The sequence below is a fragment of the Tenebrio molitor genome, chromosome 3, assembly GCF_963966145.1.
Source record: "Tenebrio molitor chromosome 3, icTenMoli1.1, whole genome shotgun sequence".
NCBI classification, from domain to species: domain Eukaryota; kingdom Metazoa; phylum Arthropoda; class Insecta; order Coleoptera; family Tenebrionidae; genus Tenebrio; species Tenebrio molitor.
In genome coordinates, this window is record NC_091048.1 from 18,888,954 (window position 1) to 18,913,034 (window position 24,081).

A 24,081-nucleotide genomic window follows, 5' to 3' on the forward strand; every position below is an offset into this window, starting at 1 on the left:
GGCGCTTTCATAAGTATATTTATTTCTGTTCTGTGCATTGTTGTTTAAAAAAATAAGGTTATGTTTTGTTTAATCGACTAATTTGAAGAAAAAACAATAATAATAAATCGTCAATTACTGATTTGGTAAGTTGCAATTTAGTTTTTGTAAGAATGTCCCATTGCCATTAAAATTATTATGTTATATTCCTTCCCTTCTAAAATGTTTTCCTCCAGCGTCTGGAGTGCAACAAAAACTGAAAACCAGACTGAAAACTGAACAATGGACAAACAGTTGCTAAAAATTAATAACACTCAATAAACATGTTCTATCCAATTGTGAAGAAAACATACTTTATTTTGAAAATAAATTTACATATTAGAAAGCCAAGGGCCAGTTTATAGAAAGAAAATTAAATTTAATGCGCCATGAATCCGAAACTTCGATTGGTTCAATCTGATCACGTGTTCAGTTAATCTCGCATTTGATTACGATTAACTTAATTTCGCTTCTGTAAACTGGCCCTAGGATTATTAAAAGAGCGGTTGGTAATTGTTCACTTTAACTACTTCTGGAATTTTCGCGTTTTTTCTGGCTAGACAGCCTCAGGGCGTCCTCCTAGATTGTGTCCCACCATTCAAACCTTGTGCAAATGCCTTTTTTTCTCTCTTGTTGTATTTCAAGGTCGCATCAAGGTCGCGCCAAGTCTTAGTATAACTAAAGGGTAAGGAAAATTTTCATTTGCACAAGGTTTGACTGGTGGGAAACGATGTAAGAGGACGTCCTGAGGCAGAAAAAACGCGAAAATTCCAGAAGTAGTTAAAGTGAACAATTACCGAGCGGTTCAACTATTCACATATCAAGTTTTGATATATCACAAAAAGGTACTATCGGGTGTTCATTTAAATTTCCGATCAAAGTTGGCGTTGAAGAGTCGATTGTGAATGCACTACGGAATACGGATCACGGATCAGCTGTTTAAATCACACGAGCGGTGTGTTCACAATCGACTCTTCAACGCCAACTTTGATCGGAAATTTAAATGAAAACCCGGTACAATAACAACAAATTAAATAATTTGTTTATGTGGTTACTATACTTGCATGACAACAGCAACTGTTTCTGGTTGGTACATTATTACATAGATATTTTGACATTGATGGTAAATTTCAAAGTAAAGTTGACTCAAGTTGCAAAAAACCATTTTGCATTTGCAACAGCGTTTTTATGGCATTAGTCATTTGAAGTTACTTTAAAACTGTACTAATATGGAAAGTATTCAACCCAAACTATGATTTTCTGGCCCCTTTGTGCCTTTATTTGGTTCAAAACTATGAGAAAAATGCTGTTGCAAATGACAAGTGGTTTTTTGCAACTTGAGTCAACTATAGATTTGTTCCAATTTTTTGATACATATTAAAATTTTTCAAAATAATATCCAAATATTTTTTTCGTTAAATACGGGGTTTTCATAAATGATTCATGCTGTGACTCCATGTATGTATTTAAATGGAGACACAGCCTTCTTGTGACACGAATTATTTTTGAAAACCCGGTATATTTATGAAAACATTGTTTTCGAAATATGTACTTTTTAAAAGAACATAACATTTTACTAATGAGTAATGACCAATTGAGCGATACTGCCTAATATAAAAAAAATATATTTATATGATAAAAAGTATATTATTACTAAGTCCGGATTTAAATTTATAACTGTTACATGAATCATCTTTACAAAAACAAACATGAAATTCGATGAAACCTAAATACGAATAAATACACACCGCACAACAATTATCGCGTATACAGGGTGATTCTGAAATAAGTTTGGAAAAAAAACCGGTAATTGGTGATGATGAGAAGTCATTGCTAAAAAAATGTTCTTATAAAAGTTTAAGGTTAAAGGTGATTACCTGATTATCTTGGTGGTTTAGCAACAATAATAATAATCAAAGGTGCCCGTCAGTCACAAACGTAACCTTACTCTTCTCGATCATTTTCACAGAAACATTTACAAAGCAGTGTGCTGGCACCTACGACTTTATTGTGGAGTTGATGTAACAATGGTTGCTAATCAAATGAACAAATTCGGACAAATTTTCCCTATTCATAGGCGTTGGAAATACAAGGATATAGGGTAATTGTATTGATAACATAATTACATAATAATTACATAGGTTAATTTCCATCCTTTTGATTTCACCTCCAAAATTCTACGCAGAATTATTTTGTGTCAAGGATACTCAACTTTTTTTTTCCAAACTTATTTCAGAATCACCCTGTATAGCAAATGGTCTGTAAACATTTCGTATAAAAAGACTAAATTTAACCTTTCAGAAGATTTCAACCCTATATTGGAATGATAATTGATTTGCAGAACCATTTCGTTTACCCACAATACTTTAGAGCGAATTAATCAATGACTGTAACTACATACTTATGTATGTGCAATATGGATTTTATACAATTTCATTCTCGGAAGGATAACACAGAAAAAAAATTAAGTTAAAGTTCAAATTTTACATGTGTAATAGTTATTTACATAATTAGTGGGATAAAAGCAATATTACAGGACTCGAGTGTTGCAGATGTAATCACACGAGTTTCCTGTAAAATGCTTTTTTGTACTCATAGCCTTGAAAGCAACGCTTCCAACATCCAACGCTCGCTCCGAAACGAGTGCTTCCCGGTCGACTCGAATGTAAAAATTGCAAAAAACACTGGCCCTTTGAGGCATTCAAAAAAAAATCTGTCTTGATAATAATAAAATTTAGTTCATAAAATACAACTTCCCTGGGTTTTCCTCCATTAAAATATTACGGAAAGATTTATAATCGTTGAAAATTGTTCCTACAAAATTCACAAATTATTGCAAAAATTGAAATATCAAGTGAAGCAATTGTTTCCAATAACCAAAGATCACTGCCTACTTGGTTTTATGTTCGTTTATGTTTAATGTATTAAAACAAAAAAAATTAATTTAATTTTCGTACAAAAAATATTGTACGAACCACTTGCGTGAAGACATCTTCCGTTCATTCGCGCATTAATTAAAGGCACTCGCTCCTTCGTCGCTCGTGCTTTAAAAAATGCGCTCATGCGGGAACATCGTCTTCCCGCACTTGGTTCGTAAATAACTATAGCCCACGTGTTATGTACAAAATTTTATCTAAGACCGCCCCAAATTAACAAAATAAATCTTATCTTTTGATTTTCGCCAGTGAAATAATTCAGTTTCATTACCGCACTCAGTGGGATAAGAATTTACTTTTCCCACTGAGTGAGGTAATGAAACTCATTTATCCCACTGAGTGCGGTAATGAAACTCATTACCTCACCGAGTGAGGTAATGAAAATGCGTGAGGTAATGAAGTTCTTATCCCACTCAAAATTAGTGGGATAAGTATCATTTATCCCACGGGATTAGATAAACATATTTGGGGCACCCAGTATAAGTAATACCTGTTCATGTTGGGAAGAACCGCTCGCTGTGTGCAAATGACTGACCTGTAATTAGTTAGTAGTAATTATTTATATAGTCGTTTTCAACGACATCCGTGCTGTCAGTGTCATTTTTAATATGTTGGTGCATATTGTACACATAAGTTCATAACCAGTATTCAGAGTATAAGCAAATAATCCTAGTTAAAAAAATGTCACACAAGAATTTTAAGTTATGGTAAAAGTAAATTTATATTTCGTGAAACATCAACAACAAACAAGAAATCAATCTTCAACATGTTATAAAACATGATTACACTTGGTAAATCATCCTCGGAATTCAAATCACAATTTTCTTTGTTTTGTCGGAAATGATAGATAGGTAATAATTTGAATTTGTCGATTTGCCGCGGCGTCAAGGTAAATTGCCAAATTAGGAAATTCAAAATTACTAAACTGAAACAGCAAGTGATGCCAACATACAGCGATATTGACAGCACGGATGTCATTGAAAACGACTACATATATCTACATTGAATGGATAACACCTTACGGGATGGTTTCAGTGAATAGAAATGAGCTCTAACGTTATAATACATCAGTAAAATTTTACAAAAACTTTTTTTAACGAGGGTAAATCAAACGTACACATTCTGTTTTTTTTGTACAATGTCCGTTGCTAAATAATGGGTAAAGAATTTCGTTAATTAGTAGTAAGATAATGATTAATTAAATACATACATACAAAGAAATCTGTTAAAATTAAGTAAATGCTTCACATTTTTCTTCGTCTTACTTACAACAAATTTTAAAATAGCCTCCCTAAAACATAACGGAATATAAATTAAAAAATGAGAGTGGAATTGGTTTTTACCTCTTTAGTTATGGAAAATGATGAAATTTTTGACGAATTTCTTCATCAACATTTCATTCAATTTTAAAACATGTACTGTCGCGAGCAAAAAAAACTGGTCGTCAAAATCATGCTTTGACGCAATGGAAAATGCTCTATTGTAAAACGATCTTAAATATCATTACCTATCATCATGTTGTATGACATTAATTGACATTGATTAATTAATTTTTTGACACTTTGTTGACTTGGGCATAATCAGGCAGGGAAATTTTTTAATTTGTGACAATCTAACCAAATTTTGAAATGACATTGACTTGAAATGACATTGACGACCAGAATTTTTTGCCCGCGACAGTACATCCATATACAGGGTGGAAACTTTAACCGGAATAAAATTCATAACTTGGAAATAGTCAATTTTTGTAAAAAAATCCCGAAACAGGTCGATTTTTATTTTTCCTTGCCCACATTTTGACGCATATGGTTTTTGCATATCTGCTTCCGGAAGTGCGCAACCACCCCCAACTTTTTTTTTTCAGATGGAAGGGTATGTCAAGTGATACCTCGTTTGAAAGACCACTTCGCAAGGAATACAACTCACTATTTGTTTCCTAGATATTTCCAAAGCCTACGTGCTAAAAAATAAAAACCATTTTTAATAATTTAACATTATTTAATGCAAAAAATGTTCAAAATGGCCACCGTTTGTTTGTTGGCAAATTGCAAATCGATAGTAACCTGCATCCCTTACGTTTTGTAACATTTCCGGTGTGATTTGCCTAATTTCATGCCTAAAACCGAAGAATATTGAGGACCTTAAGCGACGTATTAGGCATGAACCATAAAATTTGCCAAAAGAGAAACGGTGCCCATTTTGAACATTTGTTGCATTAAATAGTGTTGAACTTGGTAGAATTGGTTTTTATTTTTTAGCACGTAGGCTTTGAAAATATTCAAGAAACAAATAGTGTGTTGTATTCCTTACAAATTGGCCTTTCGAACGAGGTGTCACTTGATATACCATTCCATTTGAAAAAAAAAGTTGGGGGTGGTTGTGCATTTCCGGGAACAGATATGCAAAAACCATATGCGTCAAAATGTGGGCAAGGAAAAATAAAAATTGACCTGTTTCGGTATTTTTTACAAAAATCGCCTATGTATTTCCAAGTTATGAATTTTATTTCAGTTAAAGTTTCCACCCTGTATTTGTGGATCCACTGTCTGTCCACTCTGTAGTAAAATTGTGTAGTGTAAGTTGTGTTTGGGGAATATCTAGCCAAGTGTCAAACATTAAAAACTGTAGGTAGGTATAAATTTAATGATAATTTGAATAAATGTAGCTATAATAATAATTAGTTGTAATTAACTGATAATTAATTAAAGCACTCGACAATCGACATAATACATATATTAATTTCAATTAATTTTGATAACCAATGAACTACCGCCATAATTTCATAAGTTTGGAACAAAATTCATAATACCGAGCGATGATTTAAAAAATAAATCGAGTTTGCTTTGGAGCCTATGCTATAGCATGGGTTGCCATAGGTAACACGCCGACTCGATTTATTTTTTAATTGATCGCACCGTAGCATTAAGTGATGTTTTTAGGAAAATCGCTCGAACAGCTCGATTTTACAGGGTGTCTCAAAAAAAAAGACGAGTCCATAGCTCCCTTATTTATCGGAGGATTTTAATTATCTATACACCAAATTAAATGATTGTGAACAGGCTACAAAACGGCGTACTAAATTCACGAATAGCTCCAAGGGCTTCAAGGCTAAACTGTCAAAATATCTTTTTTCAAATGGGAATACATATTTTTTGTAGTAATTCTGATAGAGATTTTTATTCAGAAAACAACAATGTATCACAAGTACAGTGTGGAATAAAATGATTTACATCTAGTTACCTTTGCATTACCCTTGTAAAAATACGAGATGCCGCTCTACAAACAAAAGAAAGTCAAACCTCAAAATACAGGGTGTTCCAAAATTGGCGTACAAACTACATACTACCTTATCGAGGATGCTTAAATGTACATGAAAAAAATATGGAAAAAATGTTTCCGACAAAAAAATCAATTATTTTTATTATAAAAAATGTTGTTACACAGTCTAGGACTGGTTTACAAATCTATGAGGGGCATGATGACCAACTCAATAGACCGGGACCAATGGCTTAATGTGACTTCCGAATCACGAGACAGAATATAGCCTTTTTTTTATTATTTTAAATTTCGCCCTGGGTCGGAATCGAACATGCGACCCTCGCGTCCCTGAGCCGAAACGGACTCCCTTAGGCTATATTCTGCCTATTAACGGTAATACAACGTAAACAAAGATATATTCGTACATCATTACCTTGCAATGTTACCGTAGTGGATTTAAAATATTTTTTTCGATTTCCACAGGTTCTAAATTCTCTATTATGCAGGATTAAAAAATATTGGTAGTGACTGATTTTGTACTTTGTGATAATATGTACGACTAGAGGTAGCTGTCATGACAATTTCATACATATATTTCAAAATAATTGACGTGTTAAGTGCCACTTTCAAAGACCGCCAAATCAGCAGATAAGTCCAATAGAATTTTTTTAACATTTTTCTGACGTTTACGGTAATCTCTTCTACACCGTAGTGCACCGTTAGTACGCCATTTTTGGGACACCCTGTATATATCCAAATTCCAAATGTGATTTATTGCGAAGGGATGATATGAATGCAAAGTTGAGATTGAAATTAAAAAGAAGCTAACAAAAGCAAGTCACAGCTAGTGTTGAAAGTGCCCACCAACGTTTGTTAATTCAATTTAGTAAATTGTAACAATTGTCAATTCGATTGATGACATTTATTGACAGAACTAATAGTTCGGCACTTCGAAAAAAAAAGTAGAGCGGTACAGGAAAATTTACATGTGCAAAAATTCCAATGGTAACTAGATGTAAATCATTTTATTCCACACTGTATAAATTCACAAAAAAAAAAAAACACTAACTTTTGAAACAAATGACGAACACCAAGCGAGAAGCTATCAGAATGCATTGCATTACAATGTAATAAGCAAATTAAGTTAGCTGGAAAAACAAATGACAAATAATAACATATGGGATTACGCAGATATGCGGGCCAACGATTAGCGCAAAATCGAGTATAGACGATAGTAGCGTTTTTTACTATTTTTTTCTTGTATTTTTGGTATGTAAGTGTATACAGGATGATTTTGTAAGTTGTGCAGATATTTTAATCACGAACTACTTACTGGCTTCATGTAGAACTCGGAAAAAATGTTTAAAACCTTTTATGTCAAAAAATAAGATGACATTTATTTTTTGAGTTACAATTTTTTTTAAATTGCTTTTAGTCTTCTACGTTGTCAAACAACCTCGTAGGTACAATTTCGGCACATTTTAAAAATACACCCTGTATATCATATTTTATAAAACGTACACCAATGCGGTTTCCTTGTTTTAAAGCATATTTCCTATAGGTTACTTCGCATTGGCGTACATTTTATAAAACATGATATACAGTCGCGGCCGTTGAAAACTCAGACACTTTGACAACGCTAAACTTTTGGCTTTGAAAGTGACGTTTCTCAAAATGTCACTCAAACTTTTTCCACATTAATTTATCTCGCATTGGCTCTTATACTCACACCTTATACCTCAGTCTAACACATTTTTGCAAATCACATAATTGTGGCATTTCAAAAGTTACGCTCGATTCTGACCTAATATGTCAAAAACTGACACTGACTTTATAATCCTTGATGAAAATCCTGTTTACGCTAATCAAATTTCGGAATTTATACAGAGTGTTTAAATCTTTCCTGTCTGAGATTTCAACGGCCGCGACTGTACAAGGGTGTATTTTTAAAATGTGCCGAAATTTTACCTACGAGGTTGTAGGACAACGTAGAAGACTAAAAGCAATTAAAAAAAATTGTAGCTCAAAAAATAAATGTCATTTTATTTTTTGACAGAATGTTTTAAATATTTTTTCCGAGTTCTACATGAAGCTCGTGATTAAAATATCTGCACAACTTTCAAAATCACCCTGTATTTTTGATACATTGTTGTTTTCAGAATAAACATCTCTATTAGAATTACTAAAAAAATTATGTGTTCCCATTTAAAAAATTTTTTTTTGACAGTTTAGCCTTGAAGTCCTTAGGGCCATACGGGAATTTATTAGGCATTTTTGTAGCCTATTCATAACCATTTAATTTGGTGTATAAATAATTAAAATCCTCCAATAAATAAGAGACTTATGGACTCGTCTTTTTTTTTTGGGGACACCTGTATATCGAAAAATGCCATGCTGTGACGTGCAACTTCGTTAAGTGACGTCATGATTTTTGCGCAATGACGGTCATCACCAATTTTTTAAATGACGACCCCACTTTTTTCTTATTTTTCTGATAGACCGTCTTACTATAATACCTAAACGGATGAATGAAAAAAATTGGTACCTTACATAACTATTTGTTTAAGAAAAATGACAATTTTTTCTGCAAAAATTTAATTTTTAATTTATTTTCATTTATTTTAGTGTTAGAAGTATCACTTTTTTTCACTTAGTGAAAAAAACTTATGTCAGCAACTTTTTTTAACTGCTTGGTTTTAATCCATGAATGAACGAAATACCTACGTATTCTACAGAGAAGTGATTTATCAAAATGAAAATTGAAATAACGATTAGAACAATTAGTAACATTAAACCCACCTTTCTTTAGTCCACTAGTAATTTCAGGATCTTCATCTGAATCACTCATTTTGACTTTTATTGAGACTGACATAAAACTGACAAATTAATTTTAAAACAATAAACATATAATGTTTCTTTAGTTACCACAACCGGCCACCGCACTTGATCCAAATGGAAGCACAAATTACATACAGTTAAAATAGGTTTTTCCGACGACCACTATGAAAAATGCGTAAATTCGCACAAATAACTATTATTGAAAGTTGGCTATTGCATGCAAATAGCGAACCCGTGTGCAATGAAACTGGTTAGCCAATCAGATACCTTCTAGCCTGTGCGCAATGAAATGATTGCACACAGTTGTAGTAACCATGGCCACCAATGTATGTTTTGTCCGCAGCTCTGTCGAATAATATTTGAAGTTTGAAGGAATGCCGAATATTAGCGTTTTTTTTTGTGGTCGTCGGAAAAATATCGTGTATACCACGTGTTGAAAATTCGATTTCACACTCGTTTGCTTAAGCCACGCGCCTACGGGTTGTGGCTCAATTCTACAAACTCGTGTGAAATCTTTCATTTTCAACTCTTGATATACAATATACTATTGATTTATGAAATTAAAAATTTCTTTATAGACAACTCGTGTTAGCGTGCTTTTTTTTCATGCGCGTGGATTATTTAACTCGTCTACGACTCGTTTAACAAACTTCCACACTTATGAAAAAAAGTTGCGCTTCTAACACTCGTTGTCTAAATAACTATGATAAAATAAGTTCACAAGAGTTTTCCACATCGCCCCAGAGGTACACGAATTAATGCGTTGGCTCTTAAGAAGGCCTCGCCAGTAGCCCTATCTCCATTAAAATTAAATTAAAACCAGGAATTAAGTGTGAAATTTCATCGATTTTCTGTCCAACTTTTCTTTAGTTTTTGTGGATGTTTCATTATAGATCTTTTTAGAATAATAATTATGAAATATATTTGAAATAATATGACTTGTTTTAGTTTAGTGTTCATTTCTAACTTTAAGTATCAATTCCCGCAAGATGATCCGTTGATTACCTATTTGTAAAATTTTGCTTGAAATAAGCAAAATAAATATTAGATACGCCCGAATAGAAACTTCAAAGAATAATTCTGATGGTTGTTTTAACGCTCCTCTTGTTAAATTTTTAAGATATTCGCTGACTTCAATAGAGTCGTTTTCAGAAAAGTTGATAGCATGTTGCAGAAAAAAATCTGTATTGGTAGTAATGTGTGTTAAACATTTTTCACAATTGTTAACAAATTTAATGACGGAATGGGAATAATTGGTGCGATTCTGTTTTAAAATTTACCAATATTGCTATACATATAACAAGGTTGTAGTTGCTATGATATGAAGCTGTTGATTGGTTGGATCTATGCAAAATCAATGTTGTTCAATAACAATATTGCTAAATTTTGAAACAGGATCGCACTAATTATCGGGAAATATAAAATTTTAATTTATATCTTGAAATTTAGCCTCGTCTGGATTTATCAAATCTTGCCGCCTTTTGTCTAGATTTTTGCGTTTAACAGGCGATTTTTGTGTCATACTCGTATATTAGGGTTGATTTGGAAATATTGAAGTAACAGCGTTTTTGGTAAGTTTTAGTCGCTTTCTGGGAACCTGGGAACAAACGCAGGTGACATATTTGACGTTTATCTTGCTAACCTTACAACATTTACAAAGTTAAAGACAACATTTGGACGTAATTTATTATACTGGATGCTTTAATTCTTCAATAAAGGACTAAAACACGATCGGGATATTTTAGCAAGGTAATTTAGTTCACGTACGCTTCCTGTGTCTTCAAATAAATTGACGACTCTCTTAACCTTACATTTTGTAAACCCTACATAGTGATAGTGTTCCACGAGAAAACGAACTGTGTCATTGAAGTTCTTACGACACTCTCCATAGGCAAAAATTGATTCCTTTTTCAACAATATTGAAATTGTTGCCATTGTAGTCTATTTTTAAAGTATTTTCAATAAATTTACACAATTGGACGTTTCTAATAAAGCGCGCCCAATTTTGACAGATTTTAAAGGGTGTATCTTTCATCGATTGTTTCAAAAGAATCAGACGAGTGATTTAGTTAATTGTTTGTATATAAACCATTCACGATTATTTCAAATTCGGACTATCTATGAAAATCTGACATTTTAGTTGGCAGTATTGTGATTTGTCTTAATAAATCTATTTTAGGTTATAATTCAGCCGAACACTGCTCCCAAGTTGTTACATTTTTTAAATAATTGAACGCATTAGGAACAATAATCGTAAAATTGTAATTGAAATGAAACATACATATTTGTAGGGCAGTTCTGGGTAAATTCTTATTAACTAAATTAATGACGGAATTGACAACAATGCGAATATTTAAAAACGAAAAGGTGATATGACAGGACCTGACGCCAATCTAACAAAAAAATATCGCGGCCTCCTGCGTGTTTAAAATAATCGTGAACGGCATATAGATGCCTATTTTTTAATGTTTAACAATCTAATAATAATCGCCCATAATGTTCAATAAAGGAAGCATGTGTTAAAATTACATTTTTTAACTTGAGGTTATTTTATTATTACTAATTGAACCTTTGTCGTCTAAAATATCTGTATTTCAAATTTCATAAAAATCCGTTGGCAAATAACCGAGATATTAGGCTCGAAAGACTTAGCTGAGACACCCTGTATAATAAAAATCTGAAGGAGACGCAAGATTGACACTTATTTGTTAGACACCACCTCTTTTTGTTATTTAAAATTTCCTTAATGTTATTATCGCGGAATCAGGCGATTCAAAATCAAAGAAATTCCTTTTTAAGAGGATTTCCCTTGCCTTTCAACGTGGAAACGCTGCAAGCATTCGGGGCACTTTTCCAGATTCCGCATTATTATCGGACATTTTTGCATTGTAAATCAAAAATGTTATGCTTAATATTTAGTTTAATTGTTGTTTAATATACTATTATTTCCATTAAGCATTGTGTAAGTTTGGAATGTATGGAAAATACAGGGTTATTCACGTAAGATGACCAGCCTGACTAGGTAAAAATACAACCCAAAATACACTTTACAAAGCATTCATTGTGTTTTAGTATTTAAAAATTAAATCAGGAATCCAAGTAGGTAGGTATTCTATTAATTTGAAAGGTACAGCGTGATCAACAATGACAGTCTGTTGGCAATAAAACAATTGAAAAGTACTGGTGTTTTTTGTCTCGTAATTCGCACTGACTGAATGTTTTAACTTGAGACGACATTAAAAACATTTTTGGTTATGCCGGTTATGTTTATGCTACGAGTATTACAAAAATGATCCTTTGATGGTAATTTTCAAATTTGCCAAATTTCATTGTTACCAACAGACTCAGTCATTCTTGATCACACCGTATATCTCTCATTGCATTTTTCGTTCATATTTTGTATTTGAAAAGGTTTTCGAACGATGACAGAACTGATATGATCATACTTACCCATTACTTTTGTGATTTTCATTGCTTATTAACTACATAACTATTGTTATTAAATCTAATTTTTTGTTCGACACTGTCAGAATTTGAGAATTTTCTCCTGTGTGAACGGATTTTGATAAAGTTGACAACTTGTCAAAACGAAACGTCAAGCTAATTTTAAAGATTTTTAGCGATTTGGAGCCTTTAAGGGGCTCGTCGAACAAAAAAACGTTGTATTCAACTCGTTCTTGTGTAATTTGGGCTTTTTTTGGCACTCGTAGACCTTTAAAACTCTCGTTTCACTCGAGTTTTAAACTGGTCCACTCATACCAAAAAAAGCCAAAATTACACACGAACTCGTTAAATAAATAACTATTTGCTGAGAGAGGTATTTTTCTGTCAGAACTTGACATTCATTAGGCTGACGTTAAAAGCTGTCTATAAGGCATTCACGATCTTTTTGGGACCGAGTTGGCTATGACCATCTAGTGATTTTGTTGGCAGTACATCGGTGATAACTAAATTCCCTAAAGGAAATTTACACTTTTTGTGTTAGGTTAGGTTGCTTTCAGTTTAGGGTTATATTTTCTGAATAGGTACATTGTTGCCGGATCTCTTAAATCTGGTCTGTCCTTTTTAATAGAATGTTTATCGTAATGAAATTATTTTGGCAATTTTGATTGTTCCTTTGACGGAGATTTAAATTATTTTTACACACTTAATAAATAATTTATGTAGTTTCTTACGAATATTAAAATAATAAATCTGGCAATGCGGCGGCAAGAAAATGTCGAACAGACACTGACAGAAAAAAAATTGCATCCATTGCGTGAAAACATGAAAAGAAAAAATCATAGCCAACTCGGTCCCAAAAAGATCGTGAATGCCTAATATGTTTTATGCGCATTGTGATAATGACGGATAATGTAATAGGGATCGAGATTGCTTTGTGAATTGTCTTTTGGGTTGGATTTTTACCTGGTCAAGTTAGTCATCTTACGTGAATAACCCTGTATACTGCTGTTTGTTTCCAAGTGATCTAAGAAATGTAGGTAAAGGTTAGATCTGAAAAAGGGAAGCAGACACGTAGTCTGACTAAAATTGATTATATTCCATACGTTGATATTTTCCATATTGAAACAGTATTATATTTTGTGATAGACACGAGTACATTAGGTAAATAGATTTTTATATTGTCATCTTAATACTGCAACTAAGTGCAAAACATAATTGCAAAAACTATACTGGGTGCCCCAAAATTCGCGGAACAACGTAGTATTACGTTGTTAAGTAGTCATTAAGACATCAGGTAAAAATGTTTAAAAAAATCAATCTTCTTTTTTGTAGAAGATATGGACCTATTCGTTACTTTAAATGTGGCAACATTTAAAAACATTCCATGCATCCCAATAGTCTGCAAATATTTCATTTTTGTTGTATCCATGGAAATGAAAGGGAAAAATCAAAGCCATGTTGCCGTGCGCTATTTAAGGTAAAACGAACGTAAAATTACTACTTGAAAATGTTGGAAATAATGAAGAAAATAATTGCAAACATGATCGCAATCGTTCAGAATTATTAGGCCACTGGTTAGTAAAAGACAAATAGTCAAAATCTTTTTTAATATGTATTTAAAATAAATGAGATCAAAGCTGCACCTTTTGAGCCTCCATATCTTCAAATCTAAGAGGTATAGAATTTTTAAATTATTTTTCTATTTATTTTCCAACATGAGTTGACATTGCCTCATGTGGCCTGGGTGCCTCATGGCACCCAGGGGTGCCCAAAAATTCGCGGAACAACTCAGTGGGGCCATGTCAATTCATGTTTGAAAATGATGAGAAAATAATAAATAAATTCTATATCTTATAGATTTGAAGATATGGGGGCTCAAAAGGTGCAGCTTTGATTTTGATTGATTTTGACTACATATGTACATATTTGTTTTTTACTAGCCAATGCTATACATACATACTCAATTATAAAAGAAAATTTAGAAAAGCAATTTTATTTAAGAATTAAATCTATTTTAAAATCAAAATTAAACGGTAATAATTTAATTAAAGCAGTTAATACATATGCTGTTCCATTACTGACCTATTCTTTCGGTGTTATAAAATGGTCCAAAACTAATTTACAGAACATAAACATTAAAACTAGAGTTCTTTTTACCAAATTTAGTAAACACCATCCTAAATCTGCTATTGAAAGATTTAATTTACCACGCGAAAACGGTGGTAGGGGTTTTTCAAATCTAGAAATACTGCTAAAAAATCAAATTGCTTTACTAAAAAAATATTTCCTCAATAGAGCTCGTGATAACTCCTTTTTCAATGCTTTGGTTTCAGCCGATAAAGGCTACACACCTTTAAATTTAAGTGATAATATAATTTCAGACATTGTTAAGCCAAATATACCTGACACAATAGCAAATATAAAACAGAAGTCTTTACATGGGAGATACTTTAAAGAACTGGAACAACCAGAAGTTAATATTCAGGCCTCTCATGCATGGCTTAAGAAATCAAATATTCACCCTGAGACGGAGGGTTTTATATTTGCAATACAAGATCGTGTTATAAATACAAGAAATTATAAAAAACGCATATGCGGTTTACAATCGATCATTGATAAATGTAGGATTTGCGGAACTGAAGGGGAAACCATTGAACACATCATTTCTTCTTGCACCGTTTTGGCTCAAAGCGAATATAAAAAACGTCACGATATATTCGCTAAAATTATACACATGAATTTAGCTGTTAAATTCAGTTTATTAAAGAATACACAACCACATTATAGTTATACACCAGAAAGTTGTTTGGAAAATGACAGTTACAAGTTATATTTTGATAGAACAATTTTAACTGACATTCATATTAAGCATAACAGACCAGACATTATAATTTTAAATAAACAACAAAAGCAAGCATATCTTTTAGATATAGCTGTTCCAAATTCACATAATATAACACAGACATATAACACAAAAATTAATAAATATTTAGAGCTCTCCGTTGCTATGAGAAATCTTTGGTGTTTAGAAAAAAATTCGATTTTACCACTTGTAATTTCAGCAACGGGAATAGTACCGCAATCTCTTTTTAAAAATTTAAAAATTCTGGATTTAGATAACAAATTGGTAGTTGAAATTCATATATTTATTATATTATATATTATTATATTATTATACTCATGTCACATCGTGAGGAAGTTCCTTAACATTGACACAGAACATAATACACAACAAAGTCAAAATGCGGAGGCGAGACGCCGGTAATTATGTTGATAAGCACTGCACTATTACTTGATAGCAATATCCGTAATAGTGTATGTACTCCGGCAAAATTGCCGTGACGCCGGGTGGAGGTGGGATAGTTGTTGAAGGATTGTGATCAGGTTTGCAGTCTTTTAGTTCATTATTTCCAGCATTTCCAAGACGTGGTTTTATCTCGGTTTTACCTCAAATAACGTATGGCAACATGGCTTTGATATTTCTTTCTTATTTCCATGGATACAACAAAAATGAAATATTTGCATACTATTGGATTACATTGAATGTTTTTAAATGTTGCCACATTTAGCGTAACAAAGCAGGTCCATATCTTCTACAAAAAAGCAGATTGATTTTTTTAAACATTTTTCCTGATATTTTAATGACTACTTAACAACGTACAGCTAAGTTGTTCCGCGAATTTTGGGGCACCAGTATATACCGCAATATTTTCCGAATGTGCAGTAGAAGCGCAGCTGTCATCTGGAAAAAAGGAAAAGTTGATATCTTTAATAACAAACAAGTTATGGAGCTTTTTCCCAACTCTGGGACACCCTGTATATACAGGGTGACTTTGAAGTTTCTGCAGATATTTTAACCTATGATAGAACCCCACAAAAGGTAACGATTGAGGCAATAATGCCTTATACAAATGTTGATATTTTTCGAGAAAAAGGGGCTAAAAAGTTTTTCAAAAAATGTTTGGAGCCACTGAATTTTATGAAAAAATGGGTAAAAAAAATCATATGTAGTAGACTTTTTTTTATTGTCATTTCATTCAAAATTAACTCACTTTGACAAGAATCTCAATCTTGACCTCAATTTAAGTCACAAATGAGTTTCACCGACCTGTAGAAAATCGATATGGTTTTTGATCTATGGCGAAGCCCGTGGACATTCAGAGCGAGCACGGTAAATCTACAGTGAAAGGTTTCCACAAGGGATGCTTCTCAATGCATGAATCTTTGTAAACGTTGTGCAGCATCTTCGCGATTTCGGGCATTTCGAAATGAATAAGTGTGATGTTGGCAGCCAACGAGAAATCGCATTTTAGTTGCAGAAGAAATGGGTTGGGATTGTTGAAAGTCACCTCGTAGGTCCCTATGTTTTACCTCGCCGTTTGAATGTAGACGATTATCTTCAATTTTTAAACGAAATTTTGCCCGAATTAATCGACGAAATGTGGTATCGTTACGATGGATAGTGCACGACCTCATTATGCTCAAAACGCCGCTCAGGAAATTCGTGAAAATAGAGGCACTCTGAATCGAGTTCGGCGTTCTTGGACACGTCGTACTATTGGGAGCAAAAAAGTGGGACATCAACGTCACTGTCCTGACTTTTAATGTGAAATGACCATTATCTGTTTCTAACCCTACTTTGAATTGATTGTCGTTGTCACTAAGTATTGTAGATTGTAGGAAATGAGTGTAAGTAAGCACGTAGTGAATATTTATTTAATGCAAAGTCCCAATCAAAATCTACCTTTATCAAAAGAAGAAGGCATTTGAAAAAGGAAAATAGGAGTATAAAATAAATTTTTAAACTGTCAGCTCGAATAGTGTCAAATTTCTATGACAGTAATCAAAGGCAAAATGACAATAAAATTGATGTCTCAATTTTTATGCTCCCAATAGTACTAACTAAAGCTTGCATTGCATTTCGAGCAACTTTTTTGATGTTTTATTAATGCTTTTACTCACAATTAAAGTATTTTCACTTTGTTGTTTTCTGAATAAGTTCCAGGCACTATTTTATCATCACTTTACAAATTTTCTTAACGTGAGTGACATAAAAACTTGACTTTTTAGGTTGGTCGTACGTCAAAACTGCCCGCCATATTTGAAAATTTTCAGCGTTTCCCAAACAAAGTGAGTTCTTTGATTTTCTTGTAAACCATTAACAGTAATTTGTATAAGGCAAGTTGGGTTATTTTGCCTTCTTTTAACACGTACAGTCACCGCCACGAAATTTCGTCAGTTGTTGTCATTCAATTGACATTAGCTGTAAAACAGGTATTGGGTGATTCAAAATGATTGTGGCCAAGTATGGCAACTATGTACGAAAATTTACGTGGCAACTGTGTGAATGGGGTAGAGTTGACATTTGTATGACATTTCATAAGCGTGCATTTGATTTTTTCAATTCCATTACACATTGATTTGACAACTTACAAAATTGCGCGACTATGAACTGTCAAGGAAACGTCAACTCTACCCTACCCACACAGTTGCCACATACATTTTCGTACATAGTTGCCATACCTGGCCACAATCATTTTGGATCACCCATTATATCCAGCGATCAAATTAAATTGTAATCGAGTGATCCATGGATTTGAAGCCGTATGTCGTTTTTTGCGATTGATATGATATGTCGAGATCTAACCTATGTTTCAAGCTGTGTTTATTGGAATGTAGAGTACAAGTAACGTCATACGATTTCGGGTTCATTGCTAACTCGATTACAAATTAATTTGGTCGCTCTTTATTTCTAACCCCACATTGGAATTTTGACATGGATGTCAAAAACGTTACTTTGGCATTTTGATTTTTATTGTGCGGACAGAATTTCTGTCACAAAAATTTTGAATGTCATTTATAATGACAATAAAGCTTAGACTACATAAGTTTTTTCGAATTGACAGTAAAATAACTGACGAAATTCCGTGGCCGTAACTCTACCACCTCAAGTTAAAATATCTGCACAACTTTGAAAATCACACTACAGTATGTCCACAGATTGAGTTACAAAGAGGTATGATTGAAAACAAAATTTTGAATTTCATATTTGGGGATCTGCATCCGTAACGGCATCTAAATCGTAATTAACAGCTGGTCCACAACTAGTTCGTTTGATATGGTTTTTTTTTCTCCCACTCCTTTCCGGGCTTTGGTTTTAAGGTTGTCAAATTTTGCTTTAACCTGTTCCAATGTTCGCTTTGTCTGCAAATTTTTGCTGTTAAATTTGTTCAGCACTTTTAACCATGCCTGCTGCTGTTGATGAAATTGGTTAGTATGTGACAAAAATGATCAATCTTAAAATTGGGTACCTTTTCGGATTGGGAAACTTTATTGGTTGTTTTACATTCAATTGTATTTTTATATTTTTCAATATGTTCCAATAGACACAAATTTCTTCTTTAGAAAAATTTTAAGACCGTTTTCGTTTTTTGTTGTTCATTTACGAAGTTTTATCGGGTTAACGTTAGTTTTTTTGTTGATCTTATTTGATTGACGTTTAATTGTAAAGTCAAATTTGAATAATGTCCCATTCAATATCAAAAGTACGTAACGCAACCGCACGCAAACTTAAAAAAAGTTTTACCAACTTTATTAAGGGTCAGTTTCATAATAAACTTAAAGTCGACTTTAGCTTAAAGTGACTTTGATGGATTGTTGCAACAATATGTTTCTATGGTAAATGGTAAACTTTAATGTTAAAGTAACTTTAGGCTGATTATGAAATTGGGGGTTAATGCAATAACTTTAAAGTCGTTTTAAAGGAACTTTAAGTTTTAAAAATCCTTTAACTAAAGGGACTTAAGCGTAAGTATTATGAAACTGGCCCTAAGCCCTGCTTGCTTTGAAACTAATTTTAAGTATGTTTTCGATTGTTTCAAATCAAGGAGGCCTTGGTGGTTTAGGAAAAGTATCTGTTCTGTACTAACTACGGCAAAACGTCATTAAGAAAAGTTGTTCACAATGTAAAATCATCGGATATTTTCGTTAAATTTGTTCATCACCTCACGATAGCAAAGATCGCCTCAGTACCATAAGTATGTTCTCTCTTGTAGAGCTAATATTATAAGAATAAGTTTTTTAACAATTACACTGTTTTAATGTGTAGTCTGACGTTTTATAAATTGCTTAAGCACATTTGCAGTATGTAGCTATGTTAATGTGATTTTGAAGTCCAAATTTTCGAGATAAATGCGAATAAAAAAAGAACTGTAACAGCCAACCTAAAAATGAAAACTGATTTAGGGGCCTGAAAACAAGCAGATCATTTTATCAACACTGACTTTTCTTGTAAAATTCAAAATAAAAAAGTATTTCCTCTTTGTAACTCAATCCGTGGACATACTGTATACAGTCTGGATTTCGTGAGGAACGTCTTCTTCTGCAACTAAAATGCGATCTTCTCGTTGGCGACCAAGATCACGATTATTCATTTCGAAACGCCCGAAATCGCGAAGATGCTGTGCAACGTTCACAAAGGTTCGTGCATTGCGAAGTATCCTTTGAGGCAATTAGCTAGCTCTGAATGTTGTATGTGTACTAGGAATTTTGACTGTACCTAGGACCATTAATTTAAAATGGCCCATAATATTTGTCATGCGAATCTACGTTGAATACAAAATAAAAAATGTTAATGTGAATTTGGTCTTGAGATGAATACATAATTTTTAAATTATTATTTGTACTATCAAAAATGACATTTATGACAATCCTGATCGGTGCGACCTATTTTTTACTATTTCGCAAAACTTGCAGAGCACAAATGCGTTGAAGACCCCCATAGACAATGTTAGAACCTTCACTAATCTGAGTAATTTATGACGGCCGACAGCAATGGACTGTTCCAACCGTTCCAACCCCATAAAAGTATTAGTACGTTCTAAAAACCTGCATAAGCCGTTACAAATATCGTTTCCTACTAAACTTCGTCCAGCGAGAGATTGATTTTAAATTGTAGACTTGTAACCCAACACTACAAAATGTACTAGAATACATACATTAATTAGAGCATAATTTCAGGGCAAAAATGTTGCTGCTTGAAGGGTATATTTCAAATTTTACGTGCAATGGGTAATACTTTCTCTACATAGAATTTAGTGATTTTTTTATGTCAACCAATCTCTCGCTAGACAAACTATACTATACGTATCTTAATCCTAAAGTGATGGTTATTACTTATTACATAAACCATTCCTTAGTAAAAAAATGCAGAGCCCATGCATTTAAAATAAAGACATAATTCGTATAAAATATAAAATTCTCTTGAGGACTGAAACTAAATAAAAATTTAATAAGTTTTGGTCAATTTTTTACATCCTGAAATAATATAGCGTCACTTACGTTACAAGTTAATAAGTGTATGCACATGTAATGCCGAGTTCATTAATATCCGTCCACTCGATAAAAAGTAAGGTTGACAGAACTACCCTTGGCACTTTCTGCTTTATTCAGGGTTATTATAAATGATTGTCCCATCGCAGTTGGCATTGGTGACGTAGTTGAATATGCCGCAAGCCTCATAATATGAGTGAGACTAGTATCGCCGTTAGGTGACGATACTGGCGGTAGTGGAAATCTGTCTACTAGTTTGTCTAACGCTGCAAGGCTGGCGGCACATCCAAAATTTGTATGGGTTTTCAACGTCAACTGCGATGGGGCAATCATTTATAAAATAACCCTGTATGACTGTTGGCTTTGATCTTTGTCCGTAGGAATCTTCAACCAATTTTTATATGTTTAAGAGTACCTGGAAATACGTCTGCATCCTTTAGTCAGGTGTTTTGAGTTTTATACAAAGACTATTCATCCCAATTTCATATTCACTCGATCTTATTTGACGTTTTTGATGTTTGACACTTTGACATATTTGTTCCCAAAACACAACTTACACCACGCAATTTTGTAATTGCCAGAATAAAATTGACACATTTTTACAATTTAACCATAGTGTGAAAACTCCTTACGAGAGATAGGTTAGAATTATGGTCAAAGTTCAATGACATTTAAAAAAATCATTTGACAGGTATTGTCAAATAGACAATTAATTGACAAATGAATAAAACCAAATTTACATTAGGAAAATTTTCGTTTCCCGTTTTTTTTTGCAACCAACTGTAAAAACCCCAGATAATATTTTGTCTTATAATGATAATTGTGCAGGTATTTCCCGTACAAAAGGAAAATAAGTTGAATGGTGATTAAAACTTACAAGCTGCTTACTTACCTCTCCCTAGTTTTTAAAAAACTGTATAAAATTAAGACAACAACGATTGCTTTCGTCGCATTAACGTAGACAATTTTTTAAACAATAATACAAAATTAACTAAACCTGTAACAAACATGGTGGCAATTAACCTGACCTGACTTCGCAAAAACTCTTTGGCAATACGTTGGTCTCAGAATATTGATTTCTTTCTTACAACCTTACAACTAATCTGGTACAAGAAAATTCATTGAAAATAGTCGAAAGATTTACGTAGCTCTCACAAAACCACTAAGTCTCCCCAAAACTTCAATTAATCATAATTTTTCCCAACATCGATTATGAAAATGATACTTTCATCACTCAATTTAGTGAGGAAAATAGGCGTTTGCATCACTAGTGAGGAAAATGGAGAAAGTAAACTCACTAGTGAGGAAAATTTATTTAACAATGTATGTACTACATTAACAATCTACTACCTACTTATTAATATATAAATTTAAAACACTGTTATTTGCATTCATTGAAACTCCAGATCCGGAAAATTCAAAAAATAGGGGAGTAAAATAATTATAAAGAAATTTAAAATTGAGACTCATTTTTATAAAGCGATGTTGGAAAAAATAGTATACGCAATTCGTGATCAAAATGCGATTTTTCAACTCGCAATACTATCCTCACTCGCTGGCGCTCGAGAGTATATCATGTAATCCTCGTTGAAAAATCAGGCACTTTCATCACTTATAGTGTAATATACTATTTTCCGATTGTTTAAAATCTTTTAGGCAAAGTTAAGACAGAAGTCACAATATCAAATTTAATTGAACGTAAATTTTTTAGGTTCCAAAATATTTAAGAAACTTAACACGCCATCAACATGCAAATGACTTATTATTAGTACCGATAGTAGCCGTACAAATTAGTGTTTATTTTTACAAATCCATTTAAACTGTCACCGGCGTTGCCATTACCCATCAATGACAAATGGTCGTCGAATTGGTTTTGCATATAAATCTTGACGGACTTACACTACGTGACCTACCTAGTAACAATATTTTCGTCGGTACATTGTGGTATTATTAGGATGTTAAATTTCTAAAACGCAAATCGGTATCTGTTCGCTTAGACGCACAACACCCAGGGCAAGTTAATACATAAACATAGGTTGCGTCTAACTTAACCGTAGTTTTATTACCGTACAATTTAATAATTGTTACTAGGAGCAAAATCCTCTTTAAATGTAGCTTAATCGGAATTAGCGTGATGGGGTCTTTGTACTCCATCGTAAAATAAAACTATCAATAAATGAACTTTTTTTTCGTTGAGCTTATGCAAATACGAACAGTATTATGCAATCGATAAAACTTGTGTTAGTCAGAAAAGGGGGAAAGTCACTTACGTATAAATACCTAATGGAAATTTTCCTGCGTCACAGTCGAAAACTTCGCGATTAAACTTCACTTTCAATAATTAATTTGCTTAGTAACAATCTTTAGTTAACAAACAATAAATTCTTATTTACCAGCTTGTTATAATAATTTATCGCAGGTCAAAACAAAGGGAAACGCAAGGAATTTTTCTCAATAAACATATTTTTAACCTTTATTTACGCATAAAAAACGTTAATATCAATCAAGAAACATGTTTTCCTACGTAGGTAATTGTTCGCCAGGGAAGTAAGAAAACTTATGTTTACCGAAAAGTAATAAAGCATCTCTAAACGTTTAAATGTCGATTCGTCACCAAGTTTTGCGACTTAAAGTGGCCACAATAGGCAAATAACGATGTCAGTTTTTTATTGATGTTGAAAAACTGGGGATGTACCCACACCCACACGACTAGAACGTTTGCAAACAATTCAATGTTCTGCGCGAATCTAGCAGCAAACAAGCCGACTTCTTGTCTCGATGCAAACGACTTCAGTGGTGGTCACCGACAAAGCCAACGTGCTGAGTCATAAATACTTGTTCCGTTCAATTATATTAGGCTAAGTGTCCCACCGTGTGGGAAAAGTCGACTTATTCTCAGCTAAATTCATCAACAATGGATCAGTAATGAGCAATGAGTATTGTGTTCACAATAAACAAACTGACACCAATATCTTGACCTCCACTATCGAAGTACAATAATTTCTTTTTCAGAAATCCGTGTATGTACTTGATCGAAATGGTAAACAAAACAGTGTTATTGGTCGAACTGTTTTCTTTCTAATCTCGGAAGGAAACTGTCGTAATAAATCAGTCATTTCATGACTTCGAACATTACTACAAACAGCCATTACCGTTAACAAATTTTCCTGTTTGATTAGGATAAATCAGGGCAATAAACGCTTTGGACCAGAAGTGAATTCTCGGTTCTCGATTTTACATTATAGCATTCGTGGAT

The 24,081-nt window shown here is 33.1% G+C and overlaps 1 protein-coding gene across 1 annotated transcript in view; it reads left to right on the forward strand.

The window, feature by feature from the left end:
• The first annotated feature begins 32 nt into the window (after positions 1 to 32).
• Positions 33 to 24,081, forward strand: part of Atg10 (Autophagy-related 10) — a 40,272-nt gene continuing 16,223 nt past the window's right edge. Inside the window, exon 1 of the mRNA XM_069043163.1 lies at positions 33 to 125. The gene's annotated coding sequence lies outside the window, so the exon portion shown is untranslated. The remainder of the gene's footprint in view (positions 126 to 24,081) is intronic.